Genomic DNA, 7841 nt, shown 5'->3' with positions numbered 1-7841 from the left:
TTAATGATACGCGCTCTCCGGCACTGTTTCAATCGCTCCTCTGCCCTGCTGCTCGAGCTCGTTCCATTTCAATCTCGAGTGACTCCAATTCTAGTGTGTGTTCCCTTTCTTTCTGTTCTTTACGTTCCTGTCGTTCACGCTCTCCTGCCTGACTTTTTGCAGTCTCCATCTCTCTAATGATCTCTAGGCATTCCGTAAGCTCATCATCCTTAGCCCTTACAGCAAGGATAGCCTCAATAAACTCTGGTTTTCGGAGTGCATCAGCGACATCCAGGTGCAACTCCTTCGCTAGCTGCAACGACTTCAAATTCATGGCTATTTTCAGTCCTGCTCTCTCTACTGTACACAACTATTTTGCCGCAACCTAACTAGGCGACAACAATAGCTCGAATTACCCGTTCTGTTCCAACACTTCAACAAAACCTGGCAAAACTCAGCTAAGAAAGTCCCACACTCACCAACTTGCAGCCAAGAATCCGGCATAGATCATCGCAAACGCTGCATTCAGTTGCGACTTGGTAGACGAGGCTCGTAAATCCATGTATCACCACGTGGCATCCAGTTGCAGAGAGGGTTGGGATTTGATGGATCTCACCGCTGCTAACCAGTTGTTACGGGCCGAGGTTCGGGGGTACCGTCAACAGCACCTGCTTAGAGCTCGAACTAGGTTGACCATCGGAGAGGGTCCGGCAGGGAACACGAGTAAGAACAGACGTTTAATAGATGGTTACGAGTGAGCGGTGTGCTCCAAAGAAAACGTACAAGAAAAGTTCAGCGTGCATGCAACCTGCACGCTAGGGTAAAGCAAAAGTGTTCTCCACCTGGCTGCTGGCTGGCCTTCTTTTACCCTCCACCATCGGGGCACTTGCTCCCTCTCTTCTCCTCTACTGCAGGCTAGGGCAATCCAAAGGTTAGCAGAAATGGTAAGCGACCGGAGCTGGGTGAACGTCCTCTGCGGAGGAGCAAGGTTGAGGGCTGGGTGACAGGTTTTGTCTGTGACCCTCGCGACTGACACGTCTTTTTATGTTGACGAGCGAGATCGTTAGGCGCGCCGATCACCATGCGTTTGCACGTGAGCCGAGCATGGTCGCTCAACGTGAATCCGAATGCACTATACACTTGGTTCGGGCATCGCAGCTCTAAGAGAATCGTAACACTGCTTAGCTGTTCTTAATGTTTATTTGTACTTTTGAAAAAAATCATGCGTTATAATGCACAGCGTAATGGCAAGAACGTTATAACATTGTGAATGGCAAGATGTGAATATTGTGTTTTGTTAAAGATGAATGCTGTACATAATTCGCAAGCTATTAGAAAAACAATTGCTCCAGAACCCATGTCACAGTGACTGTTCATAGTAACGCGTTAGCATTGAATCAATAGTGAGTTTTAGTACAGCGTAAAACGCTTGCGTTAGCGTCCCTTACAAAAATTTTGTTGAGAATGCATTGAAATATTATTGGGCAATGTTGATTGTCTTATTGAGGATTCATTGGGAGTTTGTTGGGATATCATCCAGGAAAGTGTTAAGGGCTCTTGAATATTGGCCACTGAAATTTTATTGAAACACAACTGGGCAAGTCAATGTTGAATAGTTGTTGAGTTAGTATTGAAAGCACATTGTGCTTAGACATATCATTATTTAATTTCTGTTGAATTTCTGTTGGGTTTCCATTCATACAGTGTTGAAATGCCTGTTGTGATTGTTCCGTTGACCATTTGTTGGGTGATTATTGACAAAGCATTGAAAAGTACATTGTGCGCCTGTTGACATGGCATTGATCTTTCGAAAATTGCCACTGAAATATCATTTGATATTTCGTTGGGCTTCTGGCATTTTAGTGCACTTAATTTTGAAATTGCTTTGCTATTTGCACTTGCATGCCCCGGTGCCTCTTCACATTAACTTTCTCTAATTCAAACGGAAGCAAAGGAGCGACTGACATATTTCATGTACCCAAATATGTATTATAGCGTGCACATGACACATTATTACAGTATATAAGGCACAACTGTATGAAACCTGAAGACACACTAGTGCCTACAGTGCTATTAAGTGTAAGGGAGCAGAACTACAGCACACATGCTGAAAAAATGTAACAAAAGCATACACATGCCTAGTTAAACTCGCAACAATTTTTTTCTGGAAGATATACAACGCCACCTGCACTTACAGCATAAAAAAAGCTTCCTGTGCCTGTACAGCACAGCACAAAGCAGGGTCATGAGAACTGAAAAGTAGAACTTGTTGGGGTTAAAACTATGATGATGGATGAAATTGATAAATTTTACAAAGTTATCACTGTTATTGGCTACCTAAGGGACTCCTTGAACTTGAACTACAAAGATGTACAGCAATGTTAAAAACAAACGGAAGATGGAAACCTATAGCCTTCTTGCAGAAATGAACAATGCAAATAGCCTTATGTGTCGCAATTTTACGAGCACTTTGGCAATTTGGTGTATGTACCGACTTGGCAAACAGCAGCTCAAACAGAGATGCGAACGCTGAATTAAGATAAGAATACACACGAATGCTCACTCAACTTGAAGTTTATTACAGCCAAAAATTATATTTCACAATTACAGCAGAAAAAATATATTCTGTAAAAACAACAGTCAAGTGACACAACGGCAGACCTTAAGCATACCCTTGTAACTAACTTTGAACACATGAACTCTTGGCTTGCATGCATAAATACAAAAATGAAGACCACTGGATACCTTCCAGTAAAATGCTTCACACACCCAGTAAACACTCACAGAAGGGTTTACGGCTGCCTGTGAGTAGGCAAAATAACAAGTAAACTGGAAACAAATGACTTCATGTATATATATACAAAACACCTGAATCGTGTTTTTCAGAGATAAACTTCTAAAACATTTGTGCTCTAAAAGCAGCTTACCTCCCCGGCATAAGTCAAGAACTGCACAGTATTTCAAGACAGTAGAGGCTTGGGCTAGTCGGTACATACTCGAGAGGGAAACAGCGCAAAAAAACATGACAAGATGATAAGAAAGGACAAGAAGCGCTGGTCTATGTCTCCCTTCTTGTCTTCTTGTCCTGTTTTTTTGCGCTGTTTCCCTCTGCGAGTGTGCACAGTATTTAATTTCTTGTGTTACTTTTGGGTACGGAAGAGTTTACTGGTGGCATTTTCTAATTTAGTGAGCTCATCAGCGAATTTTTTTCTGGAATTGAACAAAGCTAATGAAATCATTTCTTTGGGCCTTTTTCACCCTACACAGCAACTAACTGCTACCTCGGTCAATAAAAAGCTAATGCAAGGCTAATACTTTCAATGATATAATAAAGTGACATAAAATACACAGACAACTGGAGTGACACACAGCTAACGCAATTCCCAACAGTGAAATAATTGGTCACCTGCATCATCAAAGAGCCCAGAACGACTCATTATAAAGCATGAGAAAAGGTTTCAATAACTGTACAGCCAGATTGGAGAGCTAGTGAAAAACGCAAATAAATGCACATACAAAACACCATTTACCACACTTGCGCAGATAAATATATATAATTCCACCAGCATTTCGCTGCATAAAATATATAAAAGTTGCGACAAAGCAGTAACTGAAAGACGGAAGGAGCTGCACTACCCATGTAGACAAAAATATCGAAAGTGACATACATGCATATTTAATCTGACAGAAAACGTCTTTCCAAGCTATATATTAGAAAAACTGTACAACAACATTAGGAACAAACAAGATGAGAAGCTATACCATTCTTGCAAAAATGAATAGTGGAAATAACTTCATGTATCTCAATTTTACGGATACTTTGGTAATTTGGTGTGTGTACATACTTTATAAACAGCTCAAACAAAGATATGAACGGTGAAATAAGGTAGGAACACACACTAATGCTGACTCAACTAGAAGTTTGTTCGTGACGACAATGATATTAAGCACACTGGCCAACTTGACAAAGAAATAGCCATGCATGCATGGCAGAAAGCCCGGTGCGACAAAAAAGGAACGAAAGACGTGTTTTGTAGTATAAATATGCAGGTAAAAAAAGTGAAAGATGTCCTATAAGTGGTACCACCAAACAAGAAGAGCTCTTTTAAAAATCCCAACTCTTTCCCATTAAGAGCAACAGATAGTGTATGCATTTGTCTTCTTTGCAATCAATAAATAAGGCTTCCATTATTTCTCTTGTGTTCTGGTCGTTGTGATGAAACAATTGTTCGTTCTACCCCTTACAGCAGAAAACACAATTTTGTTTTATCACAATGGCCACGCATACATGGTTTCTCACCTTTGTCAAGTTCCAATGTGTTTACAACCTGTCTTCAAGAATAAACTTCTTGTTGAGTCGGCGCTTGTATGTGTTCCAACTTATTTCATTATCCTCGTCTGTGCTGCTGTTTCAAGTACGCATGTACCACTTGGTTAGGCTGATAAACATTCTCACAAGAAAAAGGAACTGCCTCCACTCAAAAGGTAGCCAATTCTTTACAACTAAAAGGCAGAACAAATAGAAAGTAAGCCTTCACAGCGTCCATGAAAGTAAGTCTTCACAGCGTCACAGCGTACACCACAGGGCAGCATCAAAAACAGTTAAAAATCCCACTTGACGCAGAGTGGCAACAGAGATGCGAGCTTCCTGGTGAATCAGCCGCAGATCAATGGATGTCTCTTGCGAGAAACGGCGCCAAGCTATTCTTGACGAACGACACGTTATCACCTGGGCATTTGGTGCATGTGTAACGTTAGCGTGCGACGCGATGCTAACGCAAATAAAGCTGCACTTCGCAGCGCAAGGTAGTGTTTAGAATAGCGGAAGGGAGCAGAACGCTAACGCTAATACAGTTGGGCACCATGTCGAGGTGGATACAGCAAACATGAACAAACATCAGCAAACCCTCTCGTTAAGCCTGCTGCGCCACTAATGGAGAACGTATATTAAAAACAACACCCAACTGTCACCTGTACGACGCTGTTGAAGCATCATCACACAAATCTAAAGCAAACACGAGCATTAGTGCGCAACGAATGAGCCGAACAGTGCAGGCCGATGACTCGATAGATCCGAAGCAGGCAGCTCTCACTTCGACTGGCGCCGCCATGTTGCCGTACGTAAGGTTCCCCTTACGTGCGTTAGCGTTCACCGTTAAATCCCGAAAATAGCGTACGTACGTAAGAGCTCCAGCGCCGTTTACATAAAGCGCATGCGCAGTGAAGTGCACGCAACGCTAACGCTAACTCTTTGAGTTTGCTGCTTTACGCTATACTAAAACTGTCTAATATAGCGAAACAACGTATTGTCGCCGTCGAAACCAGTTATGTATGAGGTTTGTACAGCAGCGGGACTGCTCCTTCGCGCCTCCCTAAGACTCCGCGCGAACTAATACAGTCGCCGCGAAGCCTGCATGTGGCTTCTGAAATGCATGGTGCGCCGTTGCCTGCAAACGCTGAGAAACGCGTCATGTGGCAACCTTGCTGCTCTCTCGCGATTCTTTCTGGAAACGCTCTACCTTCAAGTGGCAGGGCCGAGAAGTTCACGCGCGGCCTCCAAGACGACAAGCGTGGCGTGCCGGTCCCTGCAAACGCTGATCATAGTTCCCTCGCTTGCCGCACGCTCAATGGGACATCCTCAGCGACACAAGTTGGTGAGGGGTTGACTCAAGAGGAGCACATACTCAATGCATACATGGCGCAGCTCGCGACAGCGTTGGCCTGAAAGGTGTGCTCTGAAAGCGGTACATACCCGATACATTTGTAGCACAGCCTGTTATTGGTCGGTTCGTTGTTCTTAAGGAACCCTTGTGACGTGCTTTCGATTGCGCTCAGCATCGGAGAAATTTAATTTAAGGGATCTTTTTCGTGATTGAAGAGCGGCACACACCTACTGTCGCATACCCAGAGGCCCAAGTTGTCATCAGAAACGTTCATTGAAGACCAGCCCACACGAGTGGCACACACCCAGTACTCCCTTACGAAAAAATTGTTTAAATGTTGTTGAAAAGTCATTGGTCAATGTCAACAAGTAGCATTGAAAGCACGTTGAGGCATAGTTGAAACATTATTGAGGAAATTGTTGACAGGTGTTGAAAATTGGCCCGCGACATTTTGTCGAAACATCATTGGGTCGTTTCAATTTGAGAAGTCATTGATGGATTGTGGAAACCATGTTGAATGTCAATATTGAAAGCCCATTGAAGAACTGTTGAAGATGTGTTGAATGTCAATATTGAAAACCTGTGGAGACATTGTTGAAATATGTTGAATGCCAATATGGAAACCCCATTGGAGCTGTGTTGAATGTCAATATTGAAACCCCATTGAAATATTATTGAAGCAGTATTGAACATGATTATTTGTCGCGTGTCACTGATCTCGGGGGCGTGCGGGTGTTATAAGAGATGGAGATGGCAGGCGCATGTCGACACAGCAAACAGATTTTTAATTACATTCGAACTCAAAACTTCAAATAAAACACACTCGAACTAAAACTAACTTAAATAAAACAAAAAGTATGCACAGTATAATTTGTACAACCTACTCAATACACACGTACTTCATTCCGCCTGCGTACGTCTTTGGCGTTCGTTACGCGAAAGTCAGGCAACACTAGCCTACCGCTGAGACGCTACCAAAGAGAGTCGTCTAACTGAGCTCGTCGTCACACGTACGTTCCACTCTGAAGCTCGTCGGCCCTTTTCTCAAGAAAACGGTGCTGTTGTCGATGGTGTAATCGTTGGCTTGCCGTCGTCACGTCGCCTCGTTCGTCGTAGATGTCGACGTCTCGTACTTCGTCAGTGATAGGCGCGGCATTGCTTAGGCCCACCTGGCTAGGCCTAACGTCGGGATGCGTCGCAACTTCTTCATGAGTACCGACGTGGCGTCCCGAGGAATATCGAACGTGCCGGTCTGCCGCAGAAGAGGGATTCTCTCTGGGGTGCCCGGTCCCGCCGTGAGAGGCTGCAGCCAGTCCAGGAGCCTCGCTCGAACTTGGCCGAGGTCGATGGCCACACCTTTAGACGGCCAACGTCACGGACTCAGCCGGACCCCCAAGTCTCCCGTCGCCAGAGCGTAGCTGACGATGCGACCTTCCTGGCCCGGAGCCACGTCGATAATCAACGACCTAGACCGCGCAATAACCTACCTAGTCGCGCACCTACAGTCACCCAAGTTGGCGTAAAAGACGCTCGTTGAACAGCGGCCCGTATGTGCAAGTTGGCACATACTCAATGACTCAAGTTGATCTGCGGGTTGCTTTTGAACCCTGTTACCTCAGCACAGCAACCCGATGCACTAACCATTCAGCCACTGACTATACGCAGTGATCCAGGTTGCCGGGAAAACGGTTGGACACAAAATGCATACAAATATACAAACAAAGATAGATAGCCCTCGAAAAGTGCTTGCAGTGTCCAAAGATTGCTTACGCATTAGTACTCCGTCTTCTATACGATTCGCTTTTGGCGCTATTCAATTCGTGTTCAGTTCGGTGTCTAAAACTGTCATTCGCACACCACTAGAGTATAATCCACGTTAAGACCTTTGCAAGGGTGCACACCGTGCACTGGTGTTGGGATCGACCCACCATGTCAGCACTTTTGATTACACTGTGTCCGGGATCGGCTGACGTTTGATCACATCATCCCTTTTACTGACCTAGTTTAGTTGGCGAGAAACCAACGTACGGCAAGCCCAGAAACAGGTAAAGCTAGTGAGGCAACAAAGTGTGCGCTCTTCTCATCGAAGGATTGACCGGTGCGTGGCGAGGAGTGAAGTCACATACACTGTGACATCGCGGTGCACAGATGGTGCGCGGTGACGAGGATCACTCGGGAATCCGTGTGAGACACGGAGAA

This window comes from Dermacentor silvarum, chromosome 10 (genome assembly GCF_013339745.2).
Source record: "Dermacentor silvarum isolate Dsil-2018 chromosome 10, BIME_Dsil_1.4, whole genome shotgun sequence".
Taxonomy (NCBI): domain Eukaryota; kingdom Metazoa; phylum Arthropoda; class Arachnida; order Ixodida; family Ixodidae; genus Dermacentor; species Dermacentor silvarum.
Note: the sequence above shows the minus strand (reverse complement) of the source record.